At 64.8% G+C, this 20,589-nt stretch overlaps 2 protein-coding genes across 2 annotated transcripts in view; one reads left to right on the top strand and one right to left on the bottom strand.

The window, feature by feature from the left end:
• THRA (thyroid hormone receptor alpha) overlaps positions 1 to 19,684 on the bottom strand; it is a 40,816-nt gene extending 21,132 nt beyond the window's left edge. Inside the window, exon 1 of the mRNA XM_050934795.1 lies at positions 19,608 to 19,684. The gene's annotated coding sequence lies outside the window, so the exon portion shown is untranslated. The remainder of the gene's footprint in view (positions 1 to 19,607) is intronic.
• The window catches only part of MED24 (mediator complex subunit 24), a 206,253-nt gene that overhangs the window by 128,863 nt on the left and 56,801 nt on the right, over positions 1 to 20,589 (top strand). The window lies entirely within an intron of this gene.

The raw sequence follows: 20,589 nt of genomic DNA, 5'->3' as shown, positions 1-20,589 counted from the left end.
AGATGCTGCTGGGAGAGGCGCTGGGCCCCTCGAGTCAGAGCTAGCCCCAGTGTGGCACTGCACTAGGGGGCCCTGGGCTGCAGGGAGGGGGGTGCTCTCCCAGCCGCATGGGGCTGTCTCTCAGCTGGGATCACCACAGTGGTCCCTACTGACAGATCACAGGGGCTCTCCCCGAGAGGCAGAGCGTGAACCCTGGCGTCTGGGCCCATTTCCAGCTCGGGAGATTCCCAGCTGCCTCCCTCAACCCCGCCCTGCCATCCCAGCTCCCGTGCTACCCCCTTGGCGTTGGCTGTGGGTGCCCCACCCCAGAGCAGGCTGCATGGCGGCGGCAGGAGAAGCTGAGCTCTCTGAAGTGGCTGTGGCTGGTTGGCACGGAGCCCGTGGGCGGAGGATGCATTGGGGGGGGAGAGAGATCCCATCACCCCACCGCCGCCTGCCCTGCCCAGGCTCCATCGCTCCCACACCCCCCTCATCGTCCCTGCCCCAGAGGGGTCACTGGGCACCTTCAGGGCAGGGCAGAACCACCGACAGGTGATGCCAAAAGCCCTTATGGAACAGGACCGTGAGTGTCACAGGCTCCTATAGAATTCCATTTCCAAAGGCCCCTATAGCGCTTCAGAGAGACCCCCAGGACAGAGGGAATTCTACAAGGGCAAGATCAAACCCCCGTGGCAGGAGGGGTTCATCCCGGGATGTTCTCTAGGGCCCTGCCAGTGATGCGGCTCCCATAACGCCCCCAGCGTCCTCCACCTCGCGCTGCAGTCAGGGAAAGTGAGGCAGACGGAGGGGGTCACACAGAGGGTGACCAAGGGAACCCAGGCATCCTGATGCCCAGGCCGGTACTCTGACCCTAAGTCTGACTCCAATATGGCCCTAGGTAAAGTAAGACCTGGCTCTTGCCCGGGCGGGTTCAGACCCTGCCATGGGTCCCAGCCGCAAAGTCTGGGGCACTAGCGGGTATGGGGGGTGTCCATGCCCAGCTAGAAATGCCCTCCCCCTCCAATCCCCTGGGCTGCCACACGGACCCCTTCCATCGGCACGGGAAATGGCAACTCATCACTCCCAATCTGAGCCCTCAGCCCTGTCCCCTCCACCCAAGCTGCCAGCCCCTGGTGCCACCGGGCCACCTGCCAGCAGCATCACACTGTGCCAGACTCTGGAGCCTGCCGCACTCCCCACTCACTGAAGAGCGGGAGACGCTGGAGGCTGCTGGGTGAATCACCACGACCAGCTCCCAGCCGGGCAGGAACGGGGCAAGTCGGGGCTGTGGGGCAGCGACAGGGCTGTCTGGGAGCCAGGACTCCTGGGTTCTACAAGGGCAAAGGTTTTCCCTGCTTCCCAGTGACTGAGGCCTTCCCGAAACCACACCCTGTCTGCTGTAACCACTATGCTACATTTTCTCTTACATCACCTGCCCTGCAACCCTGCAAATCATCCCTGATCCCAGGAAAGCCCCGCAGGGCTCCCTACTGCCCCCCACACCTCTCTCTCAGCAGGGTCTCCACTTGAATGGCACTCGGTGCAGGCCCCCAATTCAATACCTGCAACTGGGGGATTATTTGGCCGTTTGCAGTCCCCACACCTCACAGGAGAACTCCCGGGGCTGGTGCGGCCCCAGACTCTCCCCCTAGCAGCCCACAGCTTCCGCATTGCACAATCGGGCTGAGTCAGTCACTGGCACGTCCCATCCCAGACACTGAGCAGAACAACCCTTCCCCAGCCGGGCCCGTGCCGATCCCCCACAAACACACGGCCTGTGCAGATCCCTCCCCATACTGCCCTGTGCTCCCCCCTGCCGGGATCCCCCCCATTGCCCCCGCATGCACTCTCCATCTCACTCCCAGCCCGGCCCTGGGGCACAACCTGGGCCCACTCCTCTCCCTGTCACCAGCACCAACACAGACTCGCCCAGGGCCTCATCCCGCGCATGGGGCTGGGTGCCCGGCAGCAGCTCTGCCCTCCCAGTGCCAGGCTCTCCAGGGAGCCACCTGTCCTGCTGAGCCCACGGGCAGAGAGCAGCCCGGCTCCTGGCACTGAGCACTGTGGCGGGCGTGAGGGGGAGACAGGGTGGGCAGGGCCAGCGTGGGAGAGGCTCTGAGGGCGTGTGGTCAGGGGCAGGGCTGAGCGTGTGCAAGGCAGACGGTGCCAATTCACTCTCCATGGACGCGCCACCCCTGACCCTGTGTTTACACAGACACAGCGCTTTGCAGAGCTGTGCGGCGTGGGCGGTTAGAGCCGGGGGGGGGGAAGGGGGCGAGGGAGCCAGGGCTCTTAGGTTCTATCCTTGCCTCTCCTCCTGCCCCTCCATGAATCCTCGGGGGCAAGCGCTGCCCTGCTGGGCCAGCGAACGCAGCAGGTGTGAGGCCCAGGGTGAGCTGTGCTCTGGGCATCCGGTATTTGGGGCACACAGTCCCCCAGGCGGGGGGGCACACTGGGCCCCGGACAGCGCCCCTGTAGCTCCCTCCCACCCGGGCTGCTGGGCCACTCCCTGCTCCAGGCCGGCTCTTGGCTGCGCCCTGCCCCAGGCAGCGCCCACAGGCTGCAGTGTAAATACAGCCCGGGCGAGGGGCTGCGCTGGGTTTGTTCCATCAGGGATCAGCCGCACTAACACTTCCAAGTATAGGCACTGGCGGGAAGCCAAGGACACAGGATCCGCGGCCTTCAGGGGCCGGCTCCAGCCCCCTTGCTGTGAGTCTCCCGCTACCCACTCGCTGAGACCCCCACCCCGCCAAGCTCCGGCGTGCAGCGCTGCCCCGCAGGAGGGGAGGGTGCAGTGCTGGCAGCCACCGGCTCCGTACCGCCCCCATCACCAGCTAATCACCCCACCCTGGGTCGGCCGCAGTGCTGCCAATGGAACCCAGGAGTCCTGGCTCCCAGGCCTGTGCTCAGATCGCTGGCGCCAGCCCCCCTCTCTTTCTGGGGGTGAGGGGTTATACCTGGGTAGCACTCTCTGCCCCACACTTTGCAGGCCACTGCTGCTCCCCAGAGGTGGCTGCATTTTGGTAGAGCTGCAATTCCCACGGCTCAGGCACTGGAATGACCTGGCAGCCGGTAGAAACAACGCAGGCTCTGGGATCCCCAGGGGTATGCAGAGAAACCCCCACATCCAAACCTGTACTGGACCAGCATTCCTCTGCTGGGATCAAGGCTTTATAGGCAGGGACTGTTTAACTCTTACAGCCCCCAACCTGCAGACGGGGAAACTGAGGCACGGAGCAGGAATGTTCCGCCAGTGCTAGAAAGCTCAGTGTGTGCAGACATGATCTCTCCAGCCCAGGCGGGTCTCGCCTGTCTAAGGAATGTTCTAGCCGTGTCTCTGACATGCTCCCAGGGGAGGCAGCCCGACCCCACTGCACAGACCTGAGTCAGTTCTGGGGAGAGCCTGAGATTCGCAGCCATTCACAGCACCAGCCGTGGCCTCTGGAGTCGCTGGGCCCGGCCCCACAACACCCGGTGAGAGCCCCGCACGCCTCCGGGGGCCCCACAATCAGGGGCCACTTCTGACATTTCAAGGACAGCTGCCAAGGCCGGGTCAGAGCCAGCCGGAAGCGAGGAGACTCCAGCTCCAGCCAGGGCCTGCGGCAGCCTCCGGTGCACAGAACCCAGCTCTGAGGGCATGAAGAGAACGAACGTGGGGCAGAAAACTCAGCAGCATTTCTCAATGCCGCCTCCCCCCACACCAGCCAGACACCCAGCTCCCTCCCCAGCACCGGCCAGACATCGAGCGCCTCCCTCTACCCCACCAGACACCCAGCGCCTCCCCCAGCTCCGCCAGACACCCAGCTCCCCCCCGCCAGCACCAGCCAGACACCCAGCTCCCCCCCGCCAGCACCAGCCAGGCACCCAGCACCTCCCCCTTACCCCAGCCAGACACCCAGCGCCCCCCCCAGGACCAGCCAGACACCCAGCGCCTCCTCCCCTCACCAGCCAGACACCCAGCTCCCCCCCGCCAGCACCAGCCAGGCACCCAGCACCTCCCCCTTACCCCAGCCAGACACCCAGCGCCCCCCCCAGGACCAGCCAGACACCCAGCACCTCCCCCTTACCCCAGCCAGACACCCAGCGCCCCCCCCAGGACCAGCCAGACACCCAGCGCCTCCTCCCCTCACCAGCCAGACACCCAGCTCCCCACCGCCAGCACCAGCCAGACACCCAGCACCTCCCCCCTGCCCCAGCCAGACACTCAGCTCCCCCCTCCGGCACCGGCCAGACATCCAGTGCCTCCCTCTACCCCACCAGACACCCAGCACCTCCCCCTTACCCCAGCCAGACACCCAGCTCCCCTCCCAGGACCAGCCAGACACCCAGCGCCTCCTACCCTCACCAGCCAGACACTCAGCTCCACCCTCAGCACCAGCCAGACATCCAGCGCCTTCCCCCTCCACACACCAGCCAGACACCCGCTGCACCCACCTCTCCTCACACCACCCTCCCCATGCTGCCCACAGCCCCCCTGATGCTGGGGGGTGCCGCACCATGCGGATCTGGTGGGATTCAGTGATGCTAACAGCGGGCATGGAAAGTCCAGCCCAAAGAACAAGCCGCCCTGCCCGCACTCAGCCCCAGCCAACTCTCTGTATGACACTGGGCAACTCCCTTGCTCACCTGCCCTCCCTCTGCCTCAGTTTCCCCACCTGGGTGTGCCACTGGCAAAGGGCCATGGGCCTGGCACCCAGCACAGGCAAGCCACTGCTCCTGGCAGAGCCATGCAGCTGGCCGGGCCCCACCCAAGGGCCATGACCTGGGCAGGGGCACAGGTGCGAAATGCTCCATATGCTGTGACTGATAATGAACGAGACGGCTTAGGACGAGAGCCGGTGCTGAGCCTGGCTAAGCTGCACTAACGGTGACGGCTAATTAACGGCCTCGGAAGCGCCTGCCTCAGCAGCGCCAGTGGCCCAGCAGCGGGGGAGGAGCTCGGGGGCACTGGGGGGGCTGCCCCATCAGTGCAGCTCAGCTTGGGGCTCCTCCCCCCCGCCCCTGTCCCCTCATCCACCCAAGCTGCTCCTGCCCCAGCAGGTCAATCCCCTCCCTACACAGTACTCTGCCAGCCAGGGTTCACCCGCTGCGGCTGCAGCTTGGGGGCCCGGTGACTCCCGCAGCCCACCTGGAGGTGAGCCAGCGTCTGCGCCTGGCACAGGGCAGGGAGGGCACAGAGCGAGAGGCAACGGGACTTCTCCAATCTGCTGGGCCCCATCCACAGCTCCCCCCGTGGCCACCGACCCCAATCATGTCATTGGGCTGTCCCCCAGCCAGCTCCGCCCCACTGCCAGCCATGCTGGGCTGGAGCCCCCTCACCCCACGAGTCCTGCCAGGTTGGTACAGGCCTCCAGGGAAGCTGGCCTCTTCCAGCTTTGTCTTAGAGACTCACGTGCCCCTCCCAACACTGGCATGCTACGCCCAGCACACTGGGCACCCTGCCTCTGAGTCTGCATGCACAGACCCCATCCCTCAGCACCCTGCCCCCCAGCCTGCATGCATAGACCCCATCCCCCAGCACCCTGCCCCCCAGCCTGCAGGCACAGACTCCATCCCTCAGCACGCCAGGCACCCTGCCTCCCAGCCTGCATGCACAGACCCCATTACCCAGCACCATGCCCCCCAGCCTGCACGCACAGACCCCATCCCCCAGCGCACCGGGCACCCTGCCCCCCCAGCCTGCATGCATAGACCCCATCTCCCAGAACCCTGCCCCCCAGCCTGCATGCACAGACCCCATTACCCAGCACCCTGCCCCCCAGCCTGCATGCACAGACCCCATTACCCAGCACCATGCCCCCCAGCCTGCACGCAGACCCCATCCCCCAGCACACCGGGCACCCTGCCCCCGAGCCTGCATGCATAGACCCCATCCCCCAGCACCCTGCCCTGCAGCCTGCATGTATAGACCCCATTCCCCAGCACGCCGGGCACCCTGCCCTCCAGCCTGCATGCTTAGACCCCATTCCCCAGCATACCAGGCACCCTGCCCCTCAGCACATTGAGCACCCTGCCTCTCAGCCTGCATGCACAGACCCCATCCCCCAGCACACCAGGTACCCCACCCCTCAGTATGATGGGCACACCCTGCCCCACCCTCACCCCCGAACATATCCACTTCCTAACACAGGGCCCTAAATGCACCCCCTCCATCCAAAGACCCTGACGCAGATCCAAACTCTCACCCCCCCATGACATTCCCCCCCCCAGCACCTGGGCTCAGGGGACCAGACAGGCCACTAACACATTGGTGGGGAGGGGACTGCCTCAGATGCCCATTCCCCTGGCTGGTACACGAAGGGCAGCCCGACCTCCGCCGGGGAGCCTCTGCCAGCCCTGCGTCCACAGGGCCACGGGCACTGGGACAGCTCAGAGCAGCTGGGATCCCTGCCAACCAGCATGACCAGCTGAGGGGGCAATGGGCCATGGACACCGGGCTCCCCCACGGGCAACGGCTCTGCCACTGCCTGAAGGACAACAGGTCCCTCCGCACCAGGCTCCCGCCGCAGGGTGACTCAGCCAGACACCCAGCCAGGCCTGGCCAGACCCAGCCAGCCTGTGGGCACCAAGCCAGCTCCTGCCTTCCCCACGGGAAGGGGGGCCCCCCACCAGTCACCTGTGGAGAGCAGAACTCGAACCTCAGCCTTGGGCACAAGTGAAAGAAACTGGCCAAGCCTCAGCCCAGCAACCCCCTCCAAGTGCCCACCCTGCAAGCGCCACGGCATGGCAGTCGACTCAGTCACGGGCTGCGGGTCGGGAGAGAGAGGCCCTGGCAGAGCTGGGGAAAAGGGGGAGCCCAGGGCTGGGCTAGCAGGGGGCTGCAGAGATGGGGAAAAGGAGGGAATCAAAGCCAAATCAGCAGGTGTTCCTCTTGCACCCAGAGTTGTTGGGGACCCTCCCCCACACATACCCCAGGGCGGGGGGGGGGCCAGGGCAAGAGCCAGCCCCAGAAGGTCCCAGCCCATCCGTGCACCCTAGCTTCCCGGGCACGGATCAGAAAATGTTTAATTGGCCAAAGTGCCGGCCAGCGGGGGAAGGGAGAGCTCTGCAGCAGCAGCCGACATCCAGCACCTGTCACTGGCCCCATCAGCGCCCCGCAAACCCGCCAGGACCAGCGGGCAGCGCTGGGGCCTGACCAGCAGCTCTCCACCAGCGCCCACAGTGTATGCTTGGCTGGCAGCCCGGGGAAACGACTGTAACAGCTTCCGAGCCACACTCCCTCCCCCTCCTCAGCCCCCGGGGGCCCCGCTTTCTTGTGCATGGGCAGGAACCTGCATCTGCACCCGCACATCTGTGCAACGGCACATTCACACCCAGCAGCCAGCTGGGCACGGGCAGATTCCTGCCACCGACTGGGAACTGGCTCTGCAGGGGCATGGGGGAGGCCTATGCCAGCGACTGACACAACCCGCAATACACACACTGCCCCCCGCCAAGGGGAGCTCCAGCTTTGTGGCCCAGTCAGTGCTGGGCGTCTCTGCCAGCCAGTACCCGCAGTGAGGTAGGATTTCTGCTGCCCACAGCTGCCCCGTGAGGAAGGGGCTAAAACCCGACCAACTCATTCCCCATCAGGGCCCCACAGCGCTGGCATCCAGCTAGTCCCCAATCACCTAACCCAGAGCCTCCTCCCAGTTCCCTGCCCTGGCCCAGCCCAGCAGGGATTTTACTGCTGAGCTGGGCAAAAAGAGGCGGGTTTTATGGGGCTGAAAAACAACCGGTGGGCAAAGTCCAGGGCCGGGCGGGACTCCAGTTAGGCCGGTGGCTGCAGCGGAGAGGCGGGTTTGGGGATGTCGCATGGGCACAGAGCACTGCAGGACCCAGCAAGAGAAAACCCCAAGCCTCAGCTGGGGAGGGGGATCCAGGGGCTGGGGACAGGAGCCAGGGGGAGCTGGTTGCTGGGGGGATGGTGCCCCAGACAGCGAGCAGACAGATGTTTCTGCCCACAATAAACGCTGCAGCTGCTAATGGCTCAGAGGGCTGCAGATCAGGACTGAGGGGCACCAGCAGAGCCACCCACACACACGGGAGCCTGGCGCAGGGAACGGGCTGGCAGAGCTGTCCCACCACAGATGTGGCGAGGTGCCAGGCATGCAGACAGCTCCTGGCGCGGGCTGCACACGGGCTCAGCCGGCCCCTCAGGGAGGCGGGACGCAAGGCCTGGAGCGGCTGGGGCAAACAGACCTTGAGGGATGGGGAAAGGGGAGCTATGAGGTGGGGCGGGGCATAGACAGGAAATGGGGCAATGTGGGGAGGGCAGGGTGCTGGGTCAGGGGGATTTGATCCATGCACCTCCCTAGGGCAGTGGTAGGGGCCCGATGCCTTGGCGAGGGGACAAGGAGACACCCTCTGCCGGCATCCTGAGGTGCCCAGCTTAGAGGCACTAACTAGGTCCGGGGGTGGGGGTAGCTTCGGGGCCTCCCCGTTGGCTAGCATCTTGCTACCAGCACCGTGGAGCGGGATGTCTGAGAATGACGTTCAGGGGGGTGGCACAGATTGAGTATGGCTACGCCAATGTTCCCAGGCCTGGCATGGAGCCCCGCAAGTGGGTCAGACCTCCAAAGGGGCGCAGAGCGGTGCCGGGGGCTAGGTGGAGTTCATCCCTGCTTGGGGCTGATTTAATTGGGAGATGCCCGTGCCAAGGCCTGGCGGGTGCTCGCAGCTGGCGGGACCTCTGCAAGCTGATTAACCAACATCATTAACAGCTGGTGGAGGAGGGCCGGGCATGGGCGTGTCACTGAGTGCGTGTACAATGAGCGTACCTGTGGGTGCAGATGCAGTCATGTACGTGTGTGTGCGTGGATTAAAAGGCACAGATAGGTACATGAACATGGCTGTGGATGTGTGTGCATGGACACAACGCATGGAATGCATGGACGTTTGCACACGTGTGTGAGACTACATGTGTGGGAGTGTCTGTGAGCAGGTCTGTGTCTGAGTGTCATCTATCCATCCGGGGCTGCACACCTAAATTTACCTGTGCACACAAGTGATCATGTGTGCTCTCTCTCCACCTGGGTGTGCACATCAGTGTGCGAGCAAGCACCGTCCCTGGCTGGGCCTGCACACACCAGTGTGCGCGCGTGCACACACCATCCCTGGCTGGGCGCGCACTGGGCGTGCACACCCTGTCCCTGGCTGGGCGTGCGCACCAGCGTGTGCGCGTGCATGCACTGTCCCTGGCTGGGCGTGCATATCCCATAGGTTTGCACACCAGCATGTGTGCGCGCACGCACGTCCCTGCCCGGGTGGGCATGTGCCCGGAGGTGCACACACCAGTGGCTGGCTGGGGACAGCCAGCACATGACTACATGCAGCTGGAATCCCAAGCATTTGGTGGCAGCAGCTGGGCTGCTTGGAGTCAGGTTTGGAAGGAGGATGCCATGCGGATGACATAATAGAGACATGGGACCCAGCCTACCCCATGGCAGGGAGACGACGCCCGCAGCCACCCCCACACCGGGGCTGGGGTGACAACGGCGCTGCGGCTCCTGCAGCTCTGACTGCGCCGGGGCAAGGCGTTTCAGCCAGAGCATGCGGCCTCAGCCTCTGCTACATGGGAGGCGACGTTCTTGGCATTACAACCCCCCCCTCCCCGCACAAAGACAGGCCGGGATCTACCTGGCAACAGAACAAACTATTGTGAAATCAACTCGCTGCCAGCACGCCCCTGTGTAAAGAACCCACAGAGCGCCAGGCTACCCGTCCCGCCACCACCCTGCCAGGGCTGACCTGCACAGGGACGGCAGGGGTCAGTTCCAGGCTGGAGGGGGTGGGAAGGGCGTGCTGGGGAGAATCGATCTCTTGAGAGTCAGTGTCAGGTGTAAAAGTGTGTGTGCAACCAAGAAAAAACATTCAAAGCAAAGGATGACACTAAAACTTGCCAACAGGAGCCCGTGATAGCTAGTGAATGCAACATTTGGAACTGTTTATGTAGCGGGTGACATAAAATACACAGTATTGAAATCACACACACACGCGCGCCTCTCTTCCCCCTCCCCGCATGGAGATCTCCCGCTTCCTCACAGCTTGTGAGATTCTGCCTGACAAGCCAATCTCCCACACCCAGAAAAACAGGAAAATTAACTTTTCTAGAAAACTTTTTTTTTCTGTCCTGGGACTTTGATTTCAAGACAGTTATAAACAGCTCATTGTTGGGTGTGTGGTGCAGCAGAGAGCTGAGAGATCAGCTTGGCCCTGCAGGCATGAGAAGTGTTGGGGGGTTTAAATCCAATCACTGATGGTTAGACGATTTAACATTTGATGCTTGGTATGTCGCCTTTTGTTTTCAAAAGGATCCCAAGGCTGAGCAGCCACTTCTGGGAGGAGAGGCAGCAAACCACATGCAGGGGACTCCTGGAACACGGGGGTCACCACTCACTTGGCCCAGCACTGCTAGGATGGTGCCTCTGGCTAAAAGCGCAGGACTCCTGGGGTCTATTCTCAGCTTTGAGAGGGGAGTGGGGTCTAGTGGTCAGAGGAGGGAAACTGGAAGACAGGACTCCTGGGTGCTAGTCCCAGCTCTGCCCTTGGCTTGCTGTGTCCCTGTCCTCACTCGGTGCCTCAGTTTCCCCACCTCCCATGGTTGTTGCAAAGTTTTGCCAACCTCAGAGGGGAAGCATGAGAGGCCATTGACAGGAAGGGAAGCTCTGACCAAGGAGGCTGGGACAAACACTGGCTTTACGAGAAACACCACAGGACGCTGAACGCCGCCGGGGAGGGTCTGACTCAGGGGTGGGTGAAAGTGCGAAAACCCCTCCTGTTTCACAACCATAGCCAGAGAGAGCTGTGCAGCTCCCCTCTTGCACCATCGCTGTGAAATCACCTTCCCCCCGGCCGGATGGCCAACCTACCCCTGGGGGCAGGGAGCAGGGCTCAAAGCCCGGGGCCTTCCCCAAGAGACGGAAACCTGCATCCTGGGCTGGAGAGGGCTGGGGCCGAAAACACGTGGTAGCCTACGTCAGTGCCCAGGGAGCAAGCCCAGCTAACACCCCGAGTGACGAGGCCGCCCTGAGACCCTGCACATAGGGGCCAGGGGAGGGACCGCGGCGGAGAAAAGAGGGGTCAGCACCCTCTGGGGACACAACTGATGGGGCACTGGGGAGGTGAGGGGGAGGGAGGCAAAGATGGGTCAGTCGCCAATGTTTCCTGACACCTGCCAAGGTGGGCAGGCAGGAGGTGCTGACTCCAGGGCCTGGACAGGTTGGGGGACGGGCAGAATTGCTTCTGCTACAGAGACTAGCAAGACTTTTGGCAAACAACCCCGAGGGGCTTGCGAGCAGGCAGCTCCCCAGGGAGCCCAGCCCGGCGCAGCTGAGATCTCACTGGATTCCAAGACACCTGATTGGCTGAGGACACATGAGTTGGCACCCTGGGGAAACCAATCAGCATCTGGGATCCCCCCTCCCATCCCTCTGCCCCACACAGCACAGGCCTAGCCACCAGGGGGCAGCAGCCTGTGTGGCCCCCCGGGCCCCGCAGGGCAAGCCCTGGCCCTCCTGGCTCAGGCCCTTGGCTCATGGAGCCCAAGGAGTCCCACTCCAGCCCCCAGCTGGAGAGGAGGGGGCCGGCACCGGAAGGGTTAAACCAACATGTCAAGTGCCATCCTGGCCGCTGCTGGGGGAGCAGGGGAGAGCCTGGGGCAGGATCGGGCTCTCCAGCTCCCCTTGCTCGCTGACGGAGGAATGCTGGGGACAGGGTCCCGGCACAGGGCTGCCGGCGGGTCCTGTGCCCGGGAGGAGGGGGTGTTCTGGGCAGGAAGGCAGCCTCGCGGCCCCGAACTGGGAGTTCCTGCCACCTGCTTCCGATTGCGGTTCGCCCGGGGAATCCCCGGCTCCCATTGGCCCACTGCCACCCCGGCACCACACTCGCCCGCCTTGTGCACAACCCTCCCCCGGCCGGCCGAGCAGGCAGGGGGCTCCTGGAACACGGGGGGCTCACTCGGCCCAGCGCCCCGGCTTGGGCTCCCCACTAGGCCTGCCGGCTTGCGAAGCCCATCGGGGCCTAGCGGCTGGGGGTGCCGTGCCGGCTCTCTCTGCTCTGAGCACCCCACTCCCAACCCATGAGCTACCAGGCTCCTCCCCACCCCCCGGCGTCCAGCATGCAAAGACACCCTGGGGCTCAGCTCTCCCTGCCCCCAACACAGGGGTCCCCTGCGCTCGGAGCATGAAGGGCTGAATGAACCAGGGAGACTGAACAGCCCCCACCCCACTCCACAGGCCCCCCCGCCCAGGGCCGAGAGCAGATTCCCACGCATGCGACCCTAATGCCTGCGCCCTGCGATCCTGCCACCAAGGGGCCTCAAGAGGGGACTAATTTTTGCCCCCATTCCCCAGCTGTACAAGGATCCGGGGGCAGCAAAGCGCCCATGGGCCAGGCTGACGGCATCTGCTTCCCTGCCCCATGTCACGGGGGGGAGGTGACTTTAAAATGACTCTGAGCCACCAGCAGCATCAAATATCTGGTCCCGTGCATGAGATGCCTCGGTCCTATTCCTGGCTTGACGAGTAAGCGGCAAGAGGAGTTCAGTGATTATATCAGGGCACCAGCACTCTGGACTCCTGGGTCCCATATCTAGCTTTGGCAGAGCAGGGAGGCAGGTGGTTAGAGCAGGTGGACTGAGGGGAGAGTCAAGACTCCTGGGTTCCATTCCCAGTTCTACCACCACCTTGCCCAGGGACCTTGGGCAAGTCACACAAACTGCTATCCTATGTCTTCACATAGCGCCCATCACCATGGCATCTGACCTCTCTGTGCCTTGATTTTTCCTTCTACAAAACAGAGCCGGTGACCCTGCCCTGCACCCACAGAGTGCGCAGAGGTGCCTGGATGAAGGCTGTTGTCACTGGCAGGTACCCAATAGCCCGGTCCCTGAGCCCAAGTGGCGTCTGGGCAGCCCCCATAGGATGCCCCTGAGGAGCAGACAGAGGCTGCAGCTTGGTCTCAGGTGGGCTGGGGAGCTGCAGCACCCATGCTACTGTTTGTAGACAGCTCCCTGCCCACTTCGCGGCAGTGACACTGGGGCAGCCTGTTTGGGGTCATGCGCAGGGGCTGAAAAAAGCAGCACAGAGGCTCGAGCCGGAGACCGTCCCCCCGGCTGGGTCTCGGAGCCCGGTTCCAGCCTCGACAGGGTCGTCACCCTGCAGCGCGAAGCCTGAGTCAGCAGAGCCGAGCTGGGCCTGGTTCCAGGTCGATCCTCCACTGCACCGAGCCGGGAGCCTCACCGGAGCCGTTCTCCCCAGCCGGCCTGGCCTGCGCTTCAGCTGAGGTTTGCTCCAGCGCTCACACGCTCCCCTCTCCTCCCCCAGGAGCCGAGCACATCGGCTAACACGGCCCTGCATGGTCCAGCCAGCCAGCCTGAACCCTGCCCCCTTCCAGGGAGGGCCAAGGATGGGGCTGGGGTGGCCGGGGCGCGCTCTGGGGACCTCGCACACCGAGCTGGCTGCGGGGCCCTGGCAGGAAGTTGCACGGCGCAGGCGGAGCCGGAGAGCAGGAGGACGAGCCAGCTGCACGCAAAGGGGGAGGGCGGCTGCTTCAACAGGTTCTTGGCCCTGCTCCTCCCTGAGCGCGGCGCTGTCTTTGGCACCGCCCTCGGCCGGCACCTTCCTTCCGCGGAGCGCCAGGAACAGCTGCTACCCAGGCTGCCGATGCCCCCCAGGAGGGGCTGGCCGGGCAGCACCATACCCCCCTTGGGGACACCAGGGCACGGAGCAGGGCTGCACGGTGACTTGGCCAGCACTAGACCCCACATCGGCTGGCTCCTGGCCCCCACTGGGCTAGGAAACACCCCCCCAGAGCTGGGAATAGAACCCAGGAGTCCTGACCCCTCAACCTCCACCCCAACCACGACACCCCTGAACCAGGGATCCAGACAACTCCTTCGCTGCTCCAGCCACCAGCCAGGGCTTCCTCCCCTCCCAGCCTTGCTCCACCAGAGCTTACACGGCGTCCTGGAGACCCCAGCCCATAGCACTGCTGGGGGGTGGGGGGCAGAAAGCCACAGGAGAGCTAGGCTGTGTCCCCAGTTTTGAATTCCAGGCATCCTTGCAGCCAGAATCCAGCCAGGCCAAGGAACTTCTCAGTGTCAGGGCCAAGGGCCTGTCCCGGCTCTGCCTCCCTGGGGGCTGCTGTGGGATCGCAATGTCAGCACTTCCCAGGAGGGTGGCGACCCACATTCCAAGGCTCCTCCCAGCTGCCTGTGTCTAGTGCAGACACAGGGGTGGACAGGCCCTCCCCCCCCCCACAGGAGTACTCAGAGGTGCAGGCACTTGGCAGTCCCCTGGCCCCGAGCATAGAGGGGAGAGCGGCTGATGCCACAGGAGCGTGATCCCTAAGCTGAGGCTGTCCCCTGACCCCCCTACCAAGGTGCCAGAGGATGGTGCCCATATTTGGGGGTTGCCCCTACATTCTGAGTCCCCTCCGGGGAGGCCCCTTCCTCTGCCACTTTCTGCGTACAGGGCAGAAGGGATGAGCAGCGGAAATCAAACCCTGCCCTGCCTGTCTTAGCTGTTCCTTGCCTGCTCTGCTGCAGCTCGCCATGAGGTGGGCACACCGTGGGCACGCACACATCTGCTCATCCATGCATGTGTGCATGAAGGAACACACACGCATCTCTACACGAACCCCTGTGCGCTCCTACTACACACGTGGGGACGCATATGAATGTATGTGTCGGTGCACACGCTCCTGAATCTGTGTGCATGCCAGGATGTGCCTGTGCACACAGGGGCACAGATTAACCCTTGCACACACAGGGGGGAACGGATTTGTGTCTGCCTGTCCAGAGGCTGCGTGATGGCACCGGGATCCATGCGCGTCCATGAGGCCAGGGTGGGCTGCAGACGTACGGATGGATCCACGTGTGCACGAATCCATGTCCGCGGCTGCATGCATGTGTGCAACACATGCACCCGCACGCACGTCGTTTGTCTACTGCAGGGACTTTTGCCAAGTGGGTGGGGGGGGGGAGAAGAATCCATTAAAGAAACCTCCAGCTCTCGGCGAGTTCCCCACCCTGAGAAACACCCTGGGGCCCAGTAGAAAAATTAAAAAACCTCAAGAAGCTGACGGGGAGAGGGGAGGTGCAGTGGGGCTGGGGGGTGGGGGGGGTCCTGCAAACCGGTTCCACAAGCCGCTGGTGCGGGCGTGTGCCTGTCCTCAGCTCCACAGCAGGGAAGGAAATGAAATCCCTGCGCCCCCCTCCCTCCCCCAGCTCTCCCCCATCCCAGGATGCCCTGTGGCAAGCTGGGCGGGCGCTGTGCTCAGGCAGGGGCACACAACAGCCCCCCCGTCCCGTGCATTACACCTAGGCAGGGATCCACCCCCAGATCTCCCCATTTGCAGCCAGTTCCTACCATATGCCTCGCCCCTGTGCGGGCAATCCAAGGCCACGGGGCGGGAGAAGGGGAGGAAGCAGGCCATGGAGAGGGCAGCTCTGAGGGCTGGCGCAGCCAAAGGTCATGCCAGGCGAGTCGGAAAAGCCGGCACAGGGTTTGCCCCATAGCCATCACTGCTGTGAGGTGCCTGCTCACAAGCCATACAGGCTGAGGATTCCCTCGGCGGCTCCGCTCGGCCCAGGGAGCAGACAAGGTGGCAGGGCCTCGGAGCAGAACAGGGGTCAGGAACGTTTGATGCAGCGTGGCCACAAGCCAAGGGGAGCCGGGGACCGCCAGGCACCACGAAGCAGAGAGCTCAGCTGCCTGCGCAGATGCCTGCACACCCCTCCTCGGCGACATCAGTGTACCATTCAAACCCCAGCGTGCACACGCGCCCCGGGGCGCCTAACCCAGGGGGCAGCTAGATTTCTCAGTGCCTCTGTTCCCCAACCGTACAGTGGGGAAAACCCGTTTTCTCCCACCGTGAGTTCTTCAGGGCAAGGCCTGTCTGGCCAGCGCCTGGCCCGATGGGGCCCCGACCTCGGTCACAGTGCCTGGGCAGCACTCGGCACGACAGGGCCCCAATCTCGGTCACTGCATCTGGGCAGCGCCCGGCCCGACGGGGCCCCGATCTCGGTCACTGCATCTGGGCAGCGCCCGGCCCGACGGGGCCCCGATCTCGGCCACTGCATCTGGGCAGCGCCCGGCCCGACGGGGCCCCGATCTCGGCCACTGCATCTGGGCAGCGCCCGGCCCGACGGGGCCCCGATCTCGGCCACTGCATCTGGGCAGCGCCCGGCCCGACGGGGCCCCGATCTCGGCCACTGCATCTGGGCAGCGCCCGGCCCGACGGGGCCCCGATCTCGGCCACTGCATCTGGGCAGCGCCCGGCCCGACGGGGCCCCGATCTCGGCCACTGCATCTGGGCAGCGCCCGGCCCGACGGGGCCCCGATCTCGGCCACTGCATCTGGGCAGCGCCCGGCCCGACGGGGCCCCGATCTCGGTCACTGCATCTGGGCAGCGCCCGGCCCGACGGGGCCCCGATCTCGGCCACTGCGGCTGGGCAGCGCCTGACCTGTTAGGGCCCCGATCTCGGTTACTGTGTCTGGGCAGCGCCTGGCACGAGGGGCCCTGATCTCGGTCCCTGTGTCTGGGCAGCGCGTGACCCGATAGGGCCCCGATCTCGGTTACTGTGTCTGGGCAGCGTCTGGCCTGACGGGCCCCCGATCTCGATTACTGTGTGTCTAGCCAGCGCCTGGCACGACAGGGCCCCGATCTCGGTCACTGCGTCTGGGCAGTGCCCGGCCCGATGGGGTCCTGATCTCAGTTACTGCGTCTGGGCAGCCCCCAGCCCAACGGGGCCCCAATCTCGGTCACTGTGTCAGGGCAGCGCCCGGCCCGACGGGCCCCAATCTCGGTTACTGTGTGTCTAGCCAGCGGCTGGCACGACAGGGCCCTGATCTCAGTTACTGTGTCTGGGCAGCGCCTGGCATGACGGGGCCACGATCTCGGTCACTGCGTCTGGGCAGCGCGTGACACGATAGGGCGCCGATCTCGGCTACTGTGTGTCTAGCCAGCGCCTGGCACAACAGGGCCCCGATCTCGGTTACTGTGTCTGGGCAGCACCTGGCACGACAGGGCCCCGATCTCGGTTACTGCGTCTGGGCAGCGCGTGACACGATAGGGCGCCGATCTCGGTTACTGTGTCTGGGCAGCACCTGGCACGACAGGGCCCCGATCTCGGTTACTGTGTCTGGGCAGTGCCTGGCACGACAGGGCCCCGATCTCGGTTACTGTGTCTGGGCAGCGCCTGGCACGACAGGGCCCTGATCTCGGTTACTGTGTCTGGGCAGCGCCCGGCACGAGGGGCCCTGATCTTGGTCACTGCGTCTGGGCAGCGCGTGACCCGATAGGGCCCTGCTCACTGTTGGGGCCTTTTGGCGCTACCAGGTTATAAACTACTATGACGACTTCTCCAACAGCAGCTGCCATTCATCTTCTACCAATGACCACAGAACAAGCCAGCTCCCCACACACACCTCCAATCGCCAGAGGTGTCCTCCAGCTGACAGGACAGGACAGTCAGCTGGGTTTCCTGAGAGCTCTAGCACAGCCATTAATTGTGTATGTGGCAACGGACACAGTGACAAGGGGAAGGCAAGGAAAGCAGGGGAGGGACCGGGGGATGGTGGGGGAGGGACCGCAGGGTGGAGACAGCTGCAAACAGGGTGCTTTGCTGAGCAGCTCCAGATTAGAGCATCAGACCCTGCCCTCCCCTTGGCCACACGCTCCTTCCAGCCCACAGGTGACTGTGTCCCTGGCCTGACCTCCCACCCTGCCCCTGCTAGCCCCCTCCAGGGTCACCCGGCATGTTCTGCTGGAGATCCCGAGCAAGTCATCCCGCACTTCTGGGGGTGGCAGCGGCGCCATGCCTGGCCCAGCCCAGTCCGCTCACCAGAGCAGGCCCGTTCACATGCTGAAGGGACGTCCCGGTGTCACAGGTCACCTGCCCCCCAGCCTAAACCAGCTCCCACAACCAGAAAATCGCTGCCAAACATGAAATGCATTCCAGACGCCGCGTGCCAAGTCTGGCGAGGGGGTGGGGCCAGGCAGGCAGAGCGCCCTCCGCAGGTTCCCCGGGAGCAGCGCACGTGCGAAGCCAGGCCAGCTGCCCAGCGCAGGACGAGGCTGGCTGAAGTCTGATAGGGTCCCTGTTTTCTGAAGGCGAGGGAGTGACGTTCAATCCAGCAGGCCGGGGCCAGGGAATGGCTGGGGGCACGCTACAGAGGGCCTGACCTTGCATGTGTCCCCACGGCACTCAGCTCCATGCCGGATTGGGCCCCCACATTACCCCCGCCCCCGGAGCCCGCTGGCCACGGCTGTCACCCTCCTTTACGCAGACTTGGCCGCTGACACCAGGGCTGTCGCTGCTACGCCCGTGCCGCCCGTCTGGAGCCTCCCTGGGCCGGGGAGGGGAACCCCACTGCACGGGTCCTCAAAGCCCAGCAGTACGCCCCACTCCCCCCCACTGATCCCCAGCCACAAGTGGGGGGCGGCGGGTGGGGGGGAAGGGGAACACTGCTCGCTCCTACCCCTCCCTGCCACCAAAGAGGAGCTGAAAGTTCAATCCGTCTGGCTCTGCCGGAAAAGGGCCGTGGCAGCATAACGGAAACCCACGCAGCCCCCCTAGGACCCCCCTGACTTGTGATCAGCCAGCCACATGCCAAATGGCCCTGGTTTTTAAGAAAATATTTACCCATATTTTCCTCCCCGCTCCGCCCCCCCTCCCCAAACTCACCCCCTTGCTCCAGCAGCCCCCCAACATCCTCCCCCCTGCAACGGTCGATCGCACACAGGTCCTGGCCCCCTTGCGCCCCACCCCACCCCCTTTAAAAGCAAAATACCATTGCTTGGCAGTAGAAAGCTGGGGATATTCCAAGTCAGCAACGCAATGAGCGAGAGGGTGTCCCCCCAAAACCGGATTCACTCGCCCCCCAACAGCCCCTGTGCAGCTAACAACTCCTGCCCGGGCTGGGCTGGCAAGCGGGAGGTGGTGCCATCCTTGCAGGGGAGATGAAAGGCACTTGGCGTGTCTGGGGGAGCCAGCCCCAGCGCCCGGGGTCCGGCGTGCCAGAGGCCAGGCTGGCACCGCGCAGGGCGAGCCATGCACACAGTAAACAAACCCAGGTTTAAAGGGCTGGCGCTGTCTGGCAGCGTGTCTGGCCCCTCCAGCTAGGCCAGCGCTCTCCATTTGCGGGAGAGGAAAATATAGGTTAATGCCAGCGCGGGGGGACGGGGATTAAAGCTGGGTGTCAGGAAGGAACCAGAGCGACCGAGGGATCCGGGCTTCGGGCCGGGGGGTGAATTAGTACGAAACACAACACGGTGCAAAATCCAAAATCCAAGGGTGTGCGTGCGTGTATTGGGGGGCGGGGGTGTTAACTGCCCCGTCCCCAGCTCGTGCCATGGCACTGACAGGGCCCGGGGCAGCGGGGAAAGGGGGCAACAGAGAGCCCAGAAAACCGGACAGCACATGGGGGGGGCAGAAGGGGCACTGTCTTGGGGACGGGGAGGGCAGCCCCCCTCCGAGCAGGGGAGAAGAGCCCTGCTGTCCGGCTGGGAGAGGCAGGAGGGCGTGGGGGGCTCAGCCTGTGACTCTGCAGTTTAATCCCTGCAATGCACGGACCTCCCCCCCGCACAGACACCCCCGTGCAATGCTCCCCCCAGATCCTGCCCTGCACTCCCCAGTGCCTTACCTCGGCGGGGCTGCTCCTCCCCTGCCCCCGGCAGGAAGCGGCGGCTCGGCTCGGCTCGGCTCGGCCCGGCTGCGGGGGCCCGCGCGGCCCCGGGCCGGTGGCTGCGCGCGGGGCCGAGTCTGTAAATCCGGGGCTGGGAGCGCGGCTCTGGCTGCGTGTCCCCGGGAGCGGGCTGCGGAGCGCGGCGCGGCCAGGCTCCGCCCCGCCCCGCCGGCTCCTGCCGCGGCCCCAGCCCCCTTCGCCGGCGAAAGGCCGCTCCCTGCCGGCCGCCCGGCTCGCTGCGCCCGGCCCCCCGCCCCTGCGCCCCCCTGCCCCAAAACCCTGCTCCAGCCCCCTCACCCCATTCCCTGCACCCCGTCACCTGTATCCCCGTCCCATTCCCTGCACCCCCGTCCCATTCCCTGCCCCCCAAACCCTGCACCCCCTCACCCCATCCCCAGCACCCTCACCCCATTCCCTGCACTCCCACCCCATTCCCTGCCCCTGCCCCCCAAACCCTGCACCCCCTCACCCCATCCCCAGCACCCTCACCCCATTCCCTGCACCTCCCTACCCCATTCCCTGCACCCCGTCACCTGTATCCCCGTCCCATTCCCTGCACCCCCACCCCATTCCCTGCCCTCCAAACCCTGCACCCCCTCACCCCATCCCCAGCCCCCTCACCCCATTCCCTGTGCCCCAGGCCCAGCCCCTGTGCCCCCCATTCCCTGCGCCCCCCATTCCCTGCCCCAGCCCCCTAACCCCTGCACCCCCAGCCCCTGCTCCCCCCACCCCATTCCCTGCACCCCCGTCCCATTCCCTGCCCCTGCCCCCCAAACCCTGCACCCCCTCACCCCATCCCCAGCACCCTCACCCCATTCCCTGCACCTCCCTACCCCATTCCCTGCACCCTGTCACCTGTATCCCCGTCCCATTCCCTGCACCCCCACCCCATTCCCTGCCTCTGCCCCCCAAACCCTGCACCCCCTCACCCCATTCCCTG

This window comes from Gopherus flavomarginatus, chromosome 25 (genome assembly GCF_025201925.1).
Source record: "Gopherus flavomarginatus isolate rGopFla2 chromosome 25, rGopFla2.mat.asm, whole genome shotgun sequence".
In the NCBI taxonomy this organism is placed as follows: domain Eukaryota; kingdom Metazoa; phylum Chordata; order Testudines; family Testudinidae; genus Gopherus; species Gopherus flavomarginatus.
The sequence above is the reverse complement of the archived record's forward strand: the minus strand, read 5'-3'. Positions and strand labels throughout refer to the sequence as shown.